The sequence below is a fragment of the Centruroides sculpturatus genome, unplaced genomic scaffold (genome assembly GCF_000671375.1).
Source record: "Centruroides sculpturatus isolate CEXI.00-Female unplaced genomic scaffold, Cexi_2.0 scaffold2068, whole genome shotgun sequence".
NCBI lineage: Eukaryota > Metazoa > Arthropoda > Arachnida > Scorpiones > Buthidae > Centruroides > Centruroides sculpturatus.
This window is the reverse complement of record NW_019386176.1, coordinates 28,526-50,134: the sequence shown is the minus strand read 5'-3', so window position 1 is coordinate 50,134 and position 21,609 is coordinate 28,526.

Sequence of the window (21,609 nt, the reverse complement as noted above, 5' to 3'; positions counted from 1 at the left end):
TTTTTTTTCCGTCTTAATCATAAATAAAATAGCAAATTTCTTATTAATATATTCAGTAATGGGATAATACATTAATAAATTAATTAATATGGAACACATTTATATTAAGTTGTAAAAATTTTAGTAATTCTTTTAATATTTTGCATAATTTATTTCAGTAACTCAAATAAGATCTTGCATATGAAAAAAGTTTAAATATTGAAAAGCTGTTTCAAAAATGAATATGAACATTTTAATTTTCTAACATAATTACTTTTATTTAAAAAAATTGTCTTAATTTTCTCAAGTTTTTTTTCTTGTATTTTTAAATCGCACATCCTCATCAACTTTTGATCCATTCTTCTTACATCAAGCAAGAAACTTTCTTCATCGTCAACTGCACCCATCCTGATATTTTCTGCACATTTTAAATGAAGAGGTGGTGGTGGAGAGAGAGTGGGTAATTAATCTTTGTTCTTGGTCTTTGGCGTGAAAAAAAAATACAGAGTTCATTTTTTCCAGCGGCCATTTTTATAATTAACAAACACAAAACATCTTTCTTAAAAAAATTATTTTTTTCGGCACTCTTTTTCAGTTATTCGTATTTTATAATGACAATAATAAATCGATAATATAATTAATTATTTAAAAAATTTGTATTTTGCCAGTGAATTTCATAAAAATAATTTAACTTTCAATAGCTTTTTTGTACTGTACATTTAATAAATTTGATATAATTGTTTGAATAATTGAAATAATCTATAACATAAAGTTCTTTAAAATTCTAAAAGAACTTGAATAAAACATTAAAATGAAATAAAAAGTCTGTAGAAAACTCTATATTTACTTTCGAATAATACGATAAGATTTTGGAAGACTTTTATACATATATTGGCTAAGAGTCACCTTATTATAATCAGTAAATAATTATAAATAACTTTAAACCACAATTATCATCCATGCGAAGGAAATTAACTTTTGGAAGGGAAGCTTTATTCGGGTACAACATAGCTCCAACATGGAAATTAGAAAAGAGACAGATTTTTAAAAAATGGTTTGGCCATGTACCTGTACAAAGAATGAAAGATCCTAAATGGCATAAATAACTTCTAATTATATACCTATGAGGTGAACGAGAAAAGGATCTAAGATAAGAGGGACTGAGGAGGTTGAGATAAACATGGCGAAAAGAGGTTGAGAAACAAATAGTAGTAAGTAGTAATTGTGACATTAACCCATACATAATAACGCAAAACAAAATGAATATTAACAATCATATAGAATTTTAGATAATTATTTTACTATTAACTTTTCCAAATGTAAAAATTAATGAAGAATTTTAACATTGCTAGCGTAAGACCCAAAAGAAGTGTAGTAAGATAGTTACAAATGCGAGGCTCATCTTTTTCGAAAGCCAAAAACTATATAAATAAAATCAATAGAACAGATTTTTAACCATTTATCACAAGGAATTTAATTTATATCACTTTCGTACCGTGCTTTTCCATATAAAAGATTAAATTTTGGGGATTTCCTTTGTGTACGAAATTTTATAAATGATCCTGCTTATCTTATTCTATCTGGAATAAAATATTGACAAAATTTAAAATACGGGTCGTTTCACAAAAACAAAATTAAAAAATTCATATAAAATTATATACATCAATTAATTATGAATTTCAAAAAATTCATAAAAATAATTTAACTTTCAATAGCTTTTTTGTACTGTACATTTAATAAATTTGATATAATTGTTTGAATAATTGAAATAATCTATAACATAAAGTTCTTTAAAATTCTAAAAGAACTTGAATAAAACATTAAAATGAAATAAAAAGTCTGTAGAAAACTCTATATTTACTTTCGAATAATACGATAAGATTTTGGAAGACTTTTATACATATATTGGCTAAGAGTCACCTTATTATAATCAGTAAATAATTATAAATAACTTTAAACCACAATTATCATCCATGCGAAGGAAATTAACTTTTGGAAGGGAAGCTTTATTCGGGTACAACATAGCTCCAACATGGAAATTAGAAAAGAGACAGATTTTTAAAAAATGGTTTGGCCATGTACCTGTACAAAGAATGAAAGATCCTAAATGGCATAAATAACTTCTAATTATATACCTATGAGGTGAACGAGAAAAGGATCTAAGATAAGAGGGACTGAGGAGGTTGAGATAAACATGGCGAAAAGAGGTTGAGAAACAAATAGTAGTAAGTAGTAATTGTGACATTAACCCATACATAATAACGCAAAACAAAATGAATATTAACAATCATATAGAATTTTAGATAATTATTTTACTATTAACTTTTCCAAATGTAAAAATTAATGAAGAATTTTAACATTGCTAGCGTAAGACCCAAAAGAAGTGTAGTAAGATAGTTACAAATGCGAGGCTCATCTTTTTCGAAAGCCAAAAACTATATAAATAAAATCAATAGAACAGATTTTTAACCATTTATCACAAGGAATTTAATTTATATCACTTTCGTACCGTGCTTTTCCATATAAAAGATTAAATTTTGGGGATTTCCTTTGTGTACGAAATTTTATAAATGATCCTGCTTATCTTATTCTATCTGGAATAAAATATTGACAAAATTTAAAATACGGGTCGTTTCACAAAAACAAAATTAAAAAATTCATATAAAATTATATACATCAATTAATTATGAATTTCAAAAAATTCATAAAAATAATTCATTTTATAAGATTTAACTTACAGTATTTGTTTCATTAAAATTTAATTTTATTGGGTATTTTACAGGCCGATTTTATTATAGGCCTATATATAACGTACCAAATAAAAAATAATTATAAAATTAATTATATTTACCAGGCATTAAATAAATAAACATATAAAATAATAATATATTTTTAAAAATAAACATCAAAGCTAATGAATAAATAAATACGCTATATAAAAAGGTTGTAAATAAAATGTTTCTATGTTTAATTTCAGTCAAAATATTAAAAATAAGCATGGACTGATTAAAATGCATAAATTATAATTATGGTAGAGAGGGGAGAAAGAAGAGGTAGAGAGTGTGTGTTGGATAGGAGAGGAACAAAAATGACTGCGTGACAAAAGAGAATATTTAATGAGCGCATGCACAGTGGATGTTGGATGCTTAGAGGCCGATACAGATATTGATGGCGATGTCGTTAGCGGGCATCTCTTCATCGCCCAGAAACGTCATCAGGACAATGGACAGGAAGTGATTTTCGACTTAAAATAATCGATAAAATCTACATAAAAATTTTCTCATCCTCTTTTGACTTTCCGTCTTTAATTTGAAGGATAAGGATTTATAATTCCAAGATTAAAGTGCCCCCAACGAATAGGAAACGATTCTTTGCTCTTCTATAAATTACTTCGAAAAGTAAGAGAATTCGAATAAATTTATTATTACAAAATAATGATTATTTAATTTAGACTTTTATTTCAATACATTTCTAATTTTATAACTATAATTTATTTTAGAATTTTGTAAGAATAACGAATTAATTTAACAAATAACAAAATCGTATGCCATTTTATATAGATATTAAATACAAAATCTCACATATTTTAATTTATTATTCAAAAATTTTATAACATTAGCTATTAAAATTATTAATATAATAAAAACATTTTACACTATATAATTATAAAGAAAATTTAAGATGAAGCATAATTTTTAACATGCATTTTTAACATTTGCCTTTTATCAAACTTTCTGTTTGTAGTNTTTTTTTTCCGTCTTAATCATAAATAAAATAGCAAATTTCTTATTAATATATTCAGTAATGGGATAATACATTAATAAATTAATTAATATGGAACACATTTATATTAAGTTGTAAAAATTTTAGTAATTCTTTTAATATTTTGCATAATTTATTTCAGTAACTCAAATAAGATCTTGCATATGAAAAAAGTTTAAATATTGAAAAGCTGTTTCAAAAATGAATATGAACATTTTAATTTTCTAACATAATTACTTTTATTTAAAAAAATTGTCTTAATTTTCTCAAGTTTTTTTTCTTGTATTTTTAAATCGCACATCCTCATCAACTTTTGATCCATTCTTCTTACATCAAGCAAGAAACTTTCTTCATCGTCAACTGCACCCATCCTGATATTTTCTGCACATTTTAAATGAAGAGGTGGTGGTGGAGAGAGAGTGGGTAATTAATCTTTGTTCTTGGTCTTTGGCGTGAAAAAAAAATACAGAGTTCATTTTTTCCAGCGGCCATTTTTATAATTAACAAACACAAAACATCTTTCTTAAAAAAATTATTTTTTTCGGCACTCTTTTTCAGTTATTCGTATTTTATAATGACAATAATAAATCGATAATATAATTAATTATTTAAAAAATTTGTATTTTGCCAGTGAATTTCATAAAAATAATTTAACTTTCAATAGCTTTTTTGTACTGTACATTTAATAAATTTGATATAATTGTTTGAATAATTGAAATAATCTATAACATAAAGTTCTTTAAAATTCTAAAAGAACTTGAATAAAACATTAAAATGAAATAAAAAGTCTGTAGAAAACTCTATATTTACTTTCGAATAATACGATAAGATTTTGGAAGACTTTTATACATATATTGGCTAAGAGTCACCTTATTATAATCAGTAAATAATTATAAATAACTTTAAACCACAATTATCATCCATGCGAAGGAAATTAACTTTTGGAAGGGAAGCTTTATTCGGGTACAACATAGCTCCAACATGGAAATTAGAAAAGAGACAGATTTTTAAAAAATGGTTTGGCCATGTACCTGTACAAAGAATGAAAGATCCTAAATGGCATAAATAACTTCTAATTATATACCTATGAGGTGAACGAGAAAAGGATCTAAGATAAGAGGGACTGAGGAGGTTGAGATAAACATGGCGAAAAGAGGTTGAGAAACAAATAGTAGTAAGTAGTAATTGTGACATTAACCCATACATAATAACGCAAAACAAAATGAATATTAACAATCATATAGAATTTTAGATAATTATTTTACTATTAACTTTTCCAAATGTAAAAATTAATGAAGAATTTTAACATTGCTAGCGTAAGACCCAAAAGAAGTGTAGTAAGATAGTTACAAATGCGAGGCTCATCTTTTTCGAAAGCCAAAAACTATATAAATAAAATCAATAGAACAGATTTTTAACCATTTATCACAAGGAATTTAATTTATATCACTTTCGTACCGTGCTTTTCCATATAAAAGATTAAATTTTGGGGATTTCCTTTGTGTACGAAATTTTATAAATGATCCTGCTTATCTTATTCTATCTGGAATAAAATATTGACAAAATTTAAAATACGGGTCGTTTCACAAAAACAAAATTAAAAAATTCATATAAAATTATATACATCAATTAATTATGAATTTCAAAAAATTCATAAAAATAATTCATTTTATAAGATTTAACTTACAGTATTTGTTTCATTAAAATTTAATTTTATTGGGTATTTTACAGGCCGATTTTATTATAGGCCTATATATAACGTACCAAATAAAAAATAATTATAAAATTAATTATATTTACCAGGCATTAAATAAATAAACATATAAAATAATAATATATTTTTAAAAATAAACATCAAAGCTAATGAATAAATAAATACGCTATATAAAAAGGTTGTAAATAAAATGTTTCTATGTTTAATTTCAGTCAAAATATTAAAAATAAGCATGGACTGATTAAAATGCATAAATTATAATTATGGTAGAGAGGGGAGAAAGAAGAGGTAGAGAGTGTGTGTTGGATAGGAGAGGAACAAAAATGACTGCGTGACAAAAGAGAATATTTAATGAGCGCATGCACAGTGGATGTTGGATGCTTAGAGGCCGATACAGATATTGATGGCGATGTCGTTAGCGGGCATCTCTTCATCGCCCAGAAACGTCATCAGGACAATGGACAGGAAGTGATTTTCGACTTAAAATAATCGATAAAATCTACATAAAAATTTTCTCATCCTCTTTTGACTTTCCGTCTTTAATTTGAAGGATAAGGATTTATAATTCCAAGATTAAAGTGCCCCCAACGAATAGGAAACGATTCTTTGCTCTTCTATAAATTACTTCGAAAAGTAAGAGAATTCGAATAAATTTATTATTACAAAATAATGANTATATGGTGACCCAAAAGTCAGTTAACCGTTCTAATGACAACTTTATTGTAGTTTCTACAATAAAATTATATTGATACTAAAACTTCGACATTCTCGGTTAACTAATTTTTGAGTTACCTCAAAAATTAGTATATTAATATTCTAATGCCTCATTTTGCATCAGTTTTTTAGCATATGGAGGGGGGGAAGTACCCTTATCTAATAATCTATAAAAATACTGATATAAATGATAATTGATTTATCCTTACAGCTTCTACACAAAACAGGATATATTGTTATTTAAATTAAATGGAAAGTATAAATATCTTTTTAGATAATGAAATGTTTAATATTTTATGATCACGTTTAAGTGTATTTATTATAAAGAATTACACTAAATATTCCATTTTAATATTAACAATTTGTCCTTACAAAAAGAAGATTTTTCTTCGATTTTTGCCAAAAAAATTGATTATTTTTTCTTATCTTTCTGAAATATCAATAGATAAATATCATTGTTTATATTTTCTGCCGATCTTTTGAATTTCTGTTACATTTCGACAAAGATCAAATTTCGATAGAAAAAACGGGGCCTTCAAGAAGGGTCCATTGCATTTGTAAATATGGAAGGTCTAAGTCTAATGATTCAATGAAATATTGGAATAACAATTGTTTAATTGTTTATTTACATTCTGTTGCTGGATGACTGTTAGAATGTTGTCTACATCTAAATCATTAAAATTTGGACTACTAAGTATAAAACAGAAAATAAATTTGCAAATACTCACGGAAAATATATATAGAATATATATACACTATATAGTGTATGTATGTATATATATAGACTATATATATATACTAAAATAAGGTCAAAAGGGGTCAAAAGCCAAATCAGGTTAAGTTTCAAGCGATTGTGTCAATTTATCACGAAGTTTTTGTTATTCTAAAATATAAAAAACTAATATTATCAGCAATTATTAATTAGCATAAGAAAATTATAATATTTATATATATATTCTCCTATCTAATTAATTGAATGAAATACGAGTAATAAAATACTACTCACAGCATTGAAATTTAATAATGGCAGATATTTTGGAATAAAAGTGCTTAAAAAGAAAGTAAAACTTTCCTAATATTTTGTATTTATAATACACTTTGCAACTGCACTGTAGGGTTTCTGAATAACATCTGTAGAACGAGTAAAAAAGTATTGTGACAACCAACTCGTGTGACAACCAGACCCGCTTTCCCCTACATAACATTGTAACTTTTAACAAAAAAAATATTAATAAATAAATCTAATTACAATTTAAATATTATTTCTACCGATAAAAAGACATTTATGAGTTTATAAATAATTAGAATATACGATGATTAGATTTTTAATGTAATTAAAAAATTTACATAATGATTAATAGAAATTTCATTATTTAATAGTTACTTATATTAAATTATTAATTTAAGGCAGAATATGCTCAAATTTCTAGATATATTGAATTTTCTTGAACTTCTTGAATTAAAATTTCGAGAAATTCAAGCAAAACAAGAAAAAAATTTAATTTTTGTAAAACAAAGAATGACATTGAATTATAATAATAAAATAAAAATGTTAAAATTTAGGGGGGAAATGAATATTAGTGTCGAGTTTCTAGAAAGATTCTATAAATATTCAAGCTGTAATAGTAATATTATTTTTTGCTGTTGTAAAAAGATTTTCATAATCTTCCAACTGGTAAGAAACTCGTAGGAATGCCTAGAGCATAAAATAACATGGTCAATGACATTTTCTAGTGTACGAAAACAACGTTAAAGATCAATTGATTCCAAACCTTTCCCACTAAATAGTTGAAGAGGAATGAATTTCATGCTCTTTATTCATACAAATTCTGTCTGTTAACACGTTTAAAATGGAAATTTATATAACACATATGAAATAAAATTAATTTTAAATAAATAAATTAACTACGATAGTGAAGAAAATTAAATTTGTATTTAAAAATTTTATTATAATGTCATTACAAAATTGGAGTTATATTTTAAATTATTTTTTAAATTAGAAAATACAAACTCTTAGTCAAGGTTCAATCAAAATATAATGCAGCAGTAATTAAGAGTTAATTTATTACAGGTTCGGGTCATCTCATTTCTCTAAAGTCCGAAACATTTATATAAATAAACTTGAGTAAAATTATATTCACTTTTAAAAATTCAGTTTAATATTATTTAATGAATATTTGCAGTGAATCTGAATATTTAAATGCTACTGTCTTATTTAACAGTAAACATCAAATAATCATCTAAAAATCACCATCAAATTTAGCACAGAAAACCATTATTAAAAAACTTAAATTCTTGAAATAATTCAAATTTCCATTTTTAGAATTTTTTTTTTTCTAGAAATCAATCGAAATTATTTTTAAATATCGAATTTATTCAATAAATATATTCATAGTTAATGTTTTTTTCAGTTTTCACTATAAATTNTCCGGTTGATGGATTAATTCGTGTCGTTTCAGATTCGATTTACTCGAGAAAGTCTTCAGACAAAACTGACAGGTTGGATCTTCGACAGTAGCTTGAGGAGAAAGAAAACAATCAGACCAATATAACGAAATATTTTTTCGCAATATCATTGTTGAGAGATTGTTTTCGCTGTTTAATTACCACGTATTCAGCAATTACAAGTAATTACATTCACAACGAATCCATAAACGTATCTGATCTTATAGCTAATGACACACTTTCCCATCCCGCCACACCCCGAAAGTGTGCTATTTTTGTAGAGGAAATCGTCATCGTACGGTATTAATATCATTTAATAACATTACTTAATGATAATTTAAAATTTACAGACTTTTCAAATTGTTGTAGGACAGGCACTTATCTGTAATTCGAACTATACATAAATAGTCAACACATAATTGAGGTAGCTATATTAAATCGAAGATAGAGTCAGAGGAATCTCATACATCGTAATCCAGATGAGCTCTTCTCATGTGTCGATCGACGTTGGCTTTTTGCAGTGAATGGTAATTGCAGAACCTACAGCTGAACGTTGGAGGATTCGGTTGATGTATCAATTGATGACGTCTAAGATTGGAATGGTTGGCAAATGCCCTGAGACATATGCTGCACGTTAGTCCTTCGCTCGTGTTTCTGGAAACTTGGAGAGAAAGTCTAGTTAGACATGCTTAAATTTAATTACCTATTTTACCTACACGACCAAAGTATTCATGAAATTTCAAACGTTCTTCGAATATTTTTAAATATGTAAATATTTACTTCAAAATATTTACATATGTAAATATGAAAATAAGTAATGAACACTATAATATACATATCAATATACTGAAAATTAATCAATTTAAATATTACATTTTTAAAGTAATAATAATATTTTATACTTAATTAATTTATGTAAATATTAACTTTAACATTATACATAAGGTATTAAAATTATATTTGTTTATATATCACTACACTAAATAAATATAGAAAATTTCAATTAATTACACATTTTAATTTTGTAAAAATATTTTAATAAATATAAATGAAATGTTTGTTTAAATTTTATATTTATTTAACGGATGTTGAATATGTTATTCTTTTTTAAAAAATCAATATTTTACTATTACATCAATACATACAAGGACAATAAGCACATCACTCAACTTTAATTTACAACATTTGATCAACATACATATATATATTTATATATGTGTGTGTATATATATGTATATATTTATTTATTTATATACAATTTATTATAAAGACATCGTCATCATTATAAGTTATATCTCTTTTTCAAATAAAATGACTAAAACAAGTACAAAAATTAGGAATTAATAGTAACAATACCCATTTCATAATACATAAACAGTGTAATTAATCTATAAAGGCTTTATTATACATTCGATTTAACAAGGAGTGGTCGAGATTTTACAAATTACAAATATCTTATCAATAAATATGCTAATTTCCTATATACACTACTTGCAATTTAACTTTTTTTTTTTTACTTTTTTCTAACTAGATCCTTAAAGCATTGTATAATATTATGCCTACTATAAACTACTTTCGAACATAACTATTTTTTATGAATAAACCGAACAGAATATGTATAAAGTGGATTTTTATAATTAAAGCAACAGTAAATATAGTTAATATTGCAATATTTTCTGTACAAAATACCTGTACATTTTCTTGACTACAGAACAGCAACAGAATCACCTGGTGCTTGTGAAACGACAAACCCACTTCCCTTAGCCTTGAAAAAGGTCATTGGCCTGCTGTATCATCCCAGATCTTCGGATTATTGCACTTTCGCTCAACTTTTTTTTCCCTTTTTGCATTTACGAATATTATTAAATATTTATTAATTTAATTGTTGTTTTTTTCTTTTTATAGAATGATTATTGCATTTTTTATAATCTTAGTCTTTGAGAGTTACAAACATAATCATACGCAGGCACTTTGTTAAATAAAATTGATTCATGTACAGCATCTAGGCACTTGAACGTTACGACTCCAATGAAACATTGGTCACAATATGATGGAATCAAGTCGAAGATGAGTCTTTTTGCAATGGCGATCCACGTTAGCTTTCCTCAAAGATTGATAATCGCAGAACTTGCAAGAATAAGTTGGTGCATCTGGTTGATGAAGCAAAAGATGTCGTCGAAGATTGGAGGTTGTCGAGAATGTTTTATAACAGATCTCACAAATTAATGCACCCATCAGCCTAGAAACTTGGAGAAAACATAAAGTTAGGAAAATTGATTAATATTGTTCGATAATAATTACACTGGATTAAGATTTTTTTAATTGCTTACAGAGAAAAATAACAATTTATATAATTTACTATTATATATTAGCATTAAAAAAACTATTAAAAAATTTGTACACTCTGCCCAAACCCTCCACAACCCAAGAGTGTACACAAATATATGTTTTTCCTCTGTTTATAAATTACAAATAAGAATGCTATTGATTAATAATATATAAAAAACACAATTTTTATTAATGGAAATTTATTTCAATGATTAAAGGAAAGTTTATCAACTCTTATATAATCATTAAAACTGATGTAACAGAAAACATTATAATAAGGAGGTGAAATACCTCTCGAGGAACTTACAGTATATTTGATACAGCCAATCCTTCAAAAAACATCACTCTGCAACTTTTTATTTTTTTGTGTTATCAAGCTAAGTAAATGAAACTACGGCTGTAATTCCGAATAACAAATCGAATATTTATTTTATTTTGTGTTCTTTCCACGCAAAAATCACACCAACGATTTTGTTAAAATGAATCAATCTCAAAGCAACTTCAAGAAAAAAATCAAAAAATTGAAGCTCTTTTTTGGAAGATATGACAATTAGTTAATATACAATAACATTGAGCTTTGCTGTTAAGGAGGATGTCGAAGCGAAAAAACAACGAAATAACACAAAGAATTATTCTGATATACCGCAACCAAGCAGCTACCAGACGATATTAAGGCGTTTTTTAATTATTTATTAATTTTTTTTTTGATGTTTTATCTTCAATTCTAGAACTGTTCGCCCAAAATAATGGAGAAACAGTCTGTATAACAAAATACGTCAGAAAGTAGGCAAAATCATATTAAGATTTTTGTATATTTTCATGCGCTAATTTTTAGGCCTGTGGACTTGACGTTTATGCTGAAGAACGTTATATTTCCAAATAGAACGATATCCACATACATCACACATGTATTTGGGAGCGTTAGGTTGGTGAAGTAGATAATGACGTTTCAAATGGTACTGGTTGGAGTATGTCTTCAGACACACCATGCAGGAGTAAGTTTTAGCCATCTTCATTCCTAAAAAAATTGGAAATCACAATTAATAAATAATAATAACTCGGAAGGTTAAGCTAACTAACTACTTATTCACAGTTCGAATTAAATAAGAACCAATTGTTCACCATCTTACCAATTTTCTATTATTATATGTCTTTTTCTCTTTGACTATCCTTTAATATAGGTTTGTCACCGACAACTTCAAGTTTTTTTTATTAGTAATTTTCGATAAATAAGTGTAAATATGAATTTAACACGCGCAATAGTGTGATATTGGAGGAAACCAATATGTTATTCAAATTTCTTGTACTGTACAACATGTTCATGACGAATGAAGCATTTCAGAAGTGGTTTGTGTATGATGTGGATGAAACTTTTTCTTTTCGTTATTAAACGATTCAAGAATAAGATACACTGCAGATAAATGATGATAATTACGTGAAACGAATCTTACATCCTCTGTTGATACACAAAATTGTGTTGAGGTAGATACTTTTACTTTCTAAAGAATCACAATTTACTTAATTATAATAGGCTAATAATAATGATAATTCAAGGAGAATGTTTGCAAGAGAATAGGAATTTTAGTGTTTTTAATATAAACCACACACAAAAAAACCATTTGATAAATAACACGAAGAAAGTGTTTATTTTTTCTTTCTTCATTACAAGAAAAATTTTCACAACATCAAAAAAATTTTTGTTTTTTTTATTATTTATTTATTTTTTGTTTTTAGAGCTGATTACTCTGAGAAAAAACAACCAGATTTGCTTTATTCACGACACATTTGGCACTTTAATAAGACATTACGCAACAATAACCAGATATTTTTTCCGTTGAACGGAGCACCAGATGCAATCCCGAAACACCTCTATGAGATATCCATTTTACATAAGTCGCGCTTTATAGACTAATCCTACCCTTCTTTACGTCCTGTGGACTCTTCTGCGATGCTGAGTGACGGCATCTTTCCATATAGACTTGTAACCGCATATGTCACATACATACTTTGGAGCATTTGGTTCGTGTAGAAGATAATGACGCTTCAGATGCGAGGTCTTAGAAAAACTTCTCCAGCAGATATGGCAAGGAAGAGAACGAAGTGGCTTTATCCTACCTTAGAATGGGATATAAAGTGGATACGTGTTAGATACATGCTGTATAAGGTTTACGGATATATAAATATAATGGAAGAAATACAAAACCTGTTTGTTAACCTAATTTTTATATTTAAATGGTCTTCTTCTAGCGTATCAACTTCAATTAAGTTTGAAACTTAATATGTACTACATATATTAAGTTAAAATTTTAAGAATTTCGGTACTTCTTAACTATGTTAAAGTACCGAAAGGTGTTAAAACTAAAACATTTTGTAAGTCAATTCAAATAATACAACTTTAAAGACGTTTATAAATTGTGACTTTGTCATCATTTATTAATTTATACTAAATATAAAAGTACATTTCTCGAATACAATTTGAAAAAAGCTAAATAATTAGATATATATTTCTTATAACTTACACTATGCGCTATTAAAAGTAAACAAGCAATTTGATAAACTCTTAACAATTAGTGCCTTAACAATTATGAGTGAAAGACATTGAAAAGAAACCAAGTTCTCCCATATTTATATATATATATATATAATTATATTTATGATATATTTAACAATTCATATAAAAAGATTTCTCCATAATTTTACTCTATAATAAAAATAGCGTCTGAAGCGACCATATCCTTTACTTTTTTAAATATCTAATCGTTAAGAATATAAAAAATTCGATATCTATGAAAGAAAAAGTAGTTCTAAACGTTAATTTTAATATTTAAATAAATCTAAAAATATTTACTAATATATTTTATTTTTTATATTATGTTAAAAGTAAGCAATCTCGTTGTTTATCACAAAAGAGTTAAATGTAATACTGCGATGCCCAGTAAGCTCTCAGTCTTTTAGTGCATTTATGTCTTCGTATGTCATCCTTCCATATTGTTTGATATTCACACATTTTACAACCGTACTTGGGTGCATTCGGTTGATGCAACAATTGATGTCGTTTCAGATGATACTGAGTCGAATAAGTCTTGTGGCAGATGGAACATTGAACACATCCAGATCTATTCATCCTGAAAACTTAAGAATGAGATAATAATGTCAGATTAACAATTATGCCATGAGTATTTTTCGCTAATTTTAACATTAATTGTTTTAATAAACTATATATATCTATCTACATAAAAAAATACTTTAATCTTCCGAGGAAAGAAGTGGACACGTTTTACCAAACCCACCTCTACCCACGAATGTCCACTGTAGTGATTACAAATTTTTGACACACAGACAAGTTTAAAATATAAAATATTTTTATTACTAATTTTTTTTTGTACCTGTCAATGCTTATCTTAACAATATTTACGAGTTTGAAAAAAATAATCTAACAAATTAACGAAACACTTCGTTAAAATTATCGAACGTAAACAAATATTATACAAGAATTTTTAAGTCAAAAAATAAATTTTTGGAGAAAATTAATATATATAATTGTATAAGTTTTTTGATCCTGTTCAGAGAGAAATTATTAACAAGAAATCCAAGAAGAATTAGATCCTTCACGGTTTATTGGGAAGCTGATTTTCCGAAATGTACTCTCATTCGATGCTGCACAAGAGCTTCTTTCCATATTGATTTGAATCCACAGATTTGGCATATAAACTTGGGAGGGTTTGGTTGATGAACTCGAAGATGACGTGTTAAATTGGTTGAACTGTAGAACGTTTTCAAACAAACGTGACACGTCCTTGATTTGCGAAGAGCTGCAATAGAATAAAGAGTATTGAAGTTGATTCATTAATGTGATTGTAATAATAAAATCAGTTTAAAAATCGATTTGTTTTCTTTTATTTTTAAACCATGAAGCTGGAAAATAAAATTAAAAAAACCGGAAAATAAAAGTCAATAAACGTTAACATTATGGCCGTATCTAAACTATAAAAATTGCTGTCAATCAATTAATGTATACTTTGCGTTTTTATTGTAATATTAAATTTGACATACGTGTGCTAAATTAAAAAATTCAAAATTAAATTTTAAAAAACCTGCTTAAAAATAACATTATTTTTAGATAAACATATTTATAATTATCTAAACTCACCTATGCTAGATGTTACTGCCTGAAATTATTGCTTAAGATAGGTCATATAATATTAATTACAATTAAAAAACATAAAATATTATTATTTTAATCATTTCAAAAAATGTATTTATTGGAATAATTTAATCAGAAAAAGGAGTAATGTGTAGACTTTTCCAAACCCGCCACAACCCAAGTCTATACATTCTTTCAGATTTTTTAGAGGAAAATCGATCAAAATATCAAAAGATATAAATTATATGAAGAATTTATTTCATACCTAAAAATAATTAATTAACAAATTCTTTTTTTTCAAACAAGAACTTATACATATTAAGAAAACATCGAATAAACAAACGCCTTTCTATAAATATATTGCACGTATGGATTCGTTTTCATATTATGACAGATTGCTACTGTGGATTCTGTACTTGTGCTGCACGACAGCATCCTTCCAGATCGACGTGTAGCCGCAAACATCACATACATATCTAGGTGCATTTGGTTCGTGGAGCAAAAAATGCCGTTTCAGATGAAAAGTACGAGAGAAAGTCTTGTAACAGATATGGCATGTCTTGGTTTGTCGTGGTCTTCCTTTCCTCTTGAAATCTTGGGGAAGAAAGAACAAAAATAAGTCTTTGTACCGTCAGAAAATTTTGATATGATACATTGCTGTTATGTGGGAATTGTTTGGTTTTTTTAGGGGATCTTACGATGAAGTTAATGAGTGTATTTCTGCATACTGTTTACAGATGTAAAGAATGCTTGATAGAAGAAAAATAAAAGGCTCATTTCAATAAAACAGTATCTCCATTGGACACACTTTATTCACCAAATAATAAACACCAATACAACAACATGTAACAGGAATGGAGGTTACGCGATACAATAACCCACAACAATTTCAAACTTTTAAGTAGATCTTACGACTAGCGATCGGCAAGGACATGCATTATGAAAATGAGAAAGACTATACGAAGTATCGGAAGCTTTCTTTTATGGAATGATTCAGTCATTGTTCAGTTCCGTGGACCATTCGTGTGTGTTTTAAAACGTTATATTTCCATATCGACCTATAACCACACGTCGTACATGTATACATCGGAGGATTAGGTTGATGCAACTTCAAATGCCTTCTAAGAGTAGCCGTGCTGTAGAATGTCTTCAGGCAAATTTGGCACGTCCTCGTCGACTTTGGTCTGTACGCTTTCAAGAAAGAAAAATCAAATTAGTTTGGTGTATTCAGCAACAGCACCGATAAAGATGGAAAAAGTTATTGTGTTCCAATAATTGTCGTATAAGATTAGAAGAGAAAGCACAAATTTATGATTCTGGAAAGATTTAAATTAACAAAAAAAATTCTATTCAATAAAACGTTATTTTTTAAAAAAAATTATTTAATAAAAAATTTTGTTTTATTTCGATCCTAAATCGTTATTATTTTCTTTATAAGTAATCATCACAATATTATAAATATTTATAATTTTATTTCTTTAACATTCCTTACAAAAGAACTCATATCTGACGTATTTAGAATAAGAAACAATTAGTTTTATTTTACAAATGGTCGAGTTTCCCTCAAAAAAAATCAGAGTTTTATATTCAAGTCCATATATAATTGTGAACAAGACGACAGTGTCTTTTCAAATTTCCTTTCTGAGCGGATTCATATGGACATAAGGTACACTTGAATTTAGGCACATCGGGTTGATGAAGTTTCATGTGGAACCTCAAATTGGATTTATTGGAAAAGACGTTGCCGCATACCCAACATGTCAAATTAATATTATCTCGAATACCTGGAGAAAGGAAATAGTAATATTTATGAAGACTTACTTATCCCATAATATCTTTAACTATTGAATTATTTTTTATGTCAACCGAACACTTTCCCCATTCCCACCTCTACCCAGAAAGTGTCGGTTTCATACAGAATTTTTGGTTTTTTTTTTATGTAAATCCAGAACTTACTTGATCCAAAAAATATTCGAAAATCATTAATAAAGTCTTCGTTAGATCTTTATTTAATACATGTCGATTTTAACATTCCACTTAATGTACAGCTAATACAAGCTTTAAGGAAACAGCACATTTTCATCAAATTTCTCGCATCAATCAACTTTGTCTTTAGAACAGAGATAATACAATTCGACAGAGAAATTTTTCAAATATTATAATAAAAAACCTTTAATATATTTTTAATCATAATTATTAATTATAGTTACTCTTAAAAATATTCGACAATTACTGTAATTAATTGGAGTGTTAATTGGAGTCTTCTAAAGAAAAAAGAACCAGAAATAATAAATTCTGTGCGTTTAAAAATAATGATAATAACCAAAATTATTTAATTTTTAAAGGAATAACAATAATAAATCATAATACATTTGCTAAAATGACTGTAAATTAGATCCTGTATTAGTTTATATATGAGATCCGTCGAAATTTCACGAGTTCAAACTTTAAAATCAAGGCGTAGGGCCATGAATGAGTCTTCTATGTCTCACTAGATTTCCTTTTTGGACGGATTCGTAGGAGCAGAGATCACATTTGTACTTGTAAACGTCTGGTTGATGAATCCTCATATGTAGTTTGAGGCTGGAGTTAGTAGAATATGTCTTATGGCACAGATGACAAGTTGGATTGGCATTCAGAGACCTGTAATCTTTGGATAGAAAAAAAATATTAATATTTGGACCTAATTTAAGTCATGTCCGAAGGTGTTTGTGTATTGCAGTAGCTTGTTAAATAAATAAATTACTTAATTAATAAATCATTTTCTATTTTATCAATATGTATTAGTTTGTTTTCATCTGTTCGAATTGTTTCCAAATAAATAGCAAAGATTTAGCTTTCAAAAGTTCGTAGCTATTTTATAGGAAACATTTAATGTTTTTTCTTCAATAAAATAGCTTCAATAGTGACATTCTATTTATAACTTGTTATAAGCAGGATGACACGAATATATATTTTATAACAAGTTATACATATAGTTTATATATTAAAAACATTTATATAAATGTATGCAAATATAAAAATTGGTTAAAAAGTACTTGAAAATTCACTGTAAAAAAATAAACGAGCCATTTGTATCACACAAAGATGCATTCTCAGGTTTTTTATATTTTAATATAAACCAGTTTAAAACACGGTCGCTAGCATTTAAAGCGTTTTGAATACCAAAAAAGAATATTTTTCAATAATTTTATTGTTCAAAATTATATACACGATATATTTGTTCAGGTGTTGACTCTGAAAGCTAAAAGGGCCTCGAAAACGTGGCACAAATAAGAAAAAAACGCCCCTTTTTACATATCACTGTTTATTCTTATTAAATAATANTTCCTTAATTATTAATATGGAATAATTAGAATTGTAAGTAGAATGTCATCTGATCATTGCAGGAAATTGTTCATTTTGATATTAAGTCAATGTCAAGTCATATATCAGTAATTTTAAACGGATAGACTTATTAGTTCCATGCATATAATAATAATAAAATATGATATAAATACCTCTAAGTTTTCTCTGTTTATGTTTTTCTTGTTTATGTTTGATCATATTTTCTAGCCAGACGGATTCGTAGAAGCATTTATCACAGCGATACCTTGGTGCATTTGGCTGATGAATGAGATTATGGCATCGAAGTTCTTCTTCAGTTTTGAATGAGACAACACAAACGGGACACGTCTTGCTGTCGTCAGACCACACAGCTGGATTAATGGGAAAGCATTTTGTTATTAACACTCCATTCATTCTTATTGTATCTATGGCTAGACAATTTTTAAACTTTGATTCTGTTTATCTTTTTTTCTTATCGAACAAAAAATCATTTACGAAAAAATAATAGAAAAATATATTTTGTCTTAACATTCGATATATTCACCTACCTCGATATTATACTATTTAAATAATTAATTTTTTTTGTAAAATATTTAAAAGATCTATCGCTAATTGATTCAATGATACATACATTTTTTCTTTTAGTACTTTCTAAGGAATTATTTGTGAAAAAGGTTATTTAAAAGGACTCTTCCTATTTGTTAGAATTATAAAAAAAATGTTCCAATTTGTTAGTTAAAGGATTTCGTTATTTACTAATAAGTAAATTTATTCATAACAATAACAACTGCACAAATTAGAATAAAAGAGCATTTACTTATTTCATAATCTCTCTTTAATTATGATGATTCCAACCATATTAATTATATCTAGATCAAAAAACAATTATAAGCATAACACATATTTAATAAATAATTTGCAATTTAATTAAATTATAATGAAACTTTGACATTTTCTTTTTGGAAAAAGTACACTTTCCCATCCCTCCACAACCCAAATCAAGTGTACTGAGAGAGATCTTGGTTTAAATTTCAACCAAATATATTGCTTAAAAATCTTTTAAAAATCCAAAATTATTTTAAGAATCGAATTAATTTTTTCTACAAAAATTTATAAAATTTCCAATTTTAATATTATAACGCAGAGCAAACACACATTCAGACTCTCAGAAAAAGGTCAACACACATTCAAACTAACATAAATTATAGAAAAAATAATTGAATTTTCTTTTATAATAAGTGATATTTCAAATGCATATTTAGAAAAATTTAAAAAACAATTTTATTACGTCAACCCCGTTACATGAAAATGGAATACACAAAACTACAAACCTCTCTCCAACAGGTTAAAAAATTACTCTACGTAAAATATACCATTTGATCCCTAAAAAAAGGAACGTGTTAGCCGATATTAAATCATATAAAAATTATTTTAAAATATTGGATTAAAATATTGGTATATAAAAATTCGAAATGTTAAAAAAAAGTCAATTAGTTAAATAGTTTTTTTTCTTTGTATAATGGAATGGACGGTTACTTATAAAAATAACACTTCCCCATCACCTTATAATGAATAAATGCATTATTAGTATATGTAAAAATAGGGGAAATGCTTGATAAGGCACAAAAATTCGTATATGGAAGACATTTTTATATTTTTCCAGCACCGTGAACGTGACGTTTGTGATGTATCATCTTATCTTTTCTTAATGTTTGATAGCTACAAGCTTCACATTTAAACTTTGGCGCGTTAAGTTGATGTATGAGGTAGTGTCTTCGCAGATTCTTTGCACTGCTGTAGGATTTCTTGCACACGTAACACATCCAGGAATCTCGAGATGTTCTCAAACCTAAAGGAAAGAGAAAACCAATGAAATTTAGTTAGAATTACATCGAAAATAATTGCATATTTTAAGCATTTAAAACAAATTTTATTACATTTACTTTATTTCTGGGCCTTTAGCTGCGAATACAGCGTACCGTATAATCTTATATTCAACACAAACCAAAGAGAATATTCATGCTGCTATATTGATCAATTTTCTTAATAAAATTATTATGTAAATAAATAATACGTGTGTAGCTGAAAATAAAACAATTACACTAAAAAAATCATAAATTATTGTTTCAAACCGTAGTAAACTTGCTTATCATCTCCATTTTCAATGTTTCTTTACCTGCTTTCTGAAAGAAAATAGTGCTCGAATATATATATTAAATATAATAAAAACACTTCCTTTAGAACAATTTTATTATAAACTTTGAAAAAATAAATTCCTTAAATTAAAACGATTACAGGAATCTGTTAACAGAACGAGTTTAAATCTTTTTTTACACTTAAAATTACATTATACTTTGCAGAGAAAGAACGTAATGCTTCACTATGAGTTCTCTTCATATGTCTTTCGACGCTGGCTTTCTGGATGGCTTTGTAATCGCAGAATGTACAACTGTACGTAGGCGCATCCGGTTGATGGATTAATTCGTGTCGTTTCAGATTCGATTTACTCGAGAAAGTCTTCAGACAAAACTGACAGGTTGGATCTTCGACAGTAGCTTGAGGAGAAAGAAAACAATCAGACCAATATAACGAAATATTTTTTCGCAATATCATTGTTGAGAGATTGTTTTCGCTGTTTAATTACCACGTATTCAGCAATTACAAGTAATTACATTCACAACGAATCCATAAACGTATCTGATCTTATAGCTAATGACACACTTTCCCATCCCGCCACACCCCGAAAGTGTGCTATTTTTGTAGAGGAAATCGTCATCGTACGGTATTAATATCATTTAATAACATTACTTAATGATAATTTAAAATTTACAGACTTTTCAAATTGTTGTAGGACAGGCACTTATCTGTAATTCGAACTATACATAAATAGTCAACACATAATTGAGGTAGCTATATTAAATCGAAGATAGAGTCAGAGGAATCTCATACATCGTAATCCAGATGAGCTCTTCTCATGTGTCGATCGACGTTGGCTTTTTGCAGTGAATGGTAATTGCAGAACCTACAGCTGAACGTTGGAGGATTCGGTTGATGTATCAATTGATGACGTCTAAGATTGGAATGGTTGGCAAATGCCCTGAGACATATGCTGCACGTTAGTCCTTCGCTCGTGTTTCTGGAAACTTGGAGAGAAAGTCTAGTTAGACATGCTTAAATTTAATTACCTATTTTACCT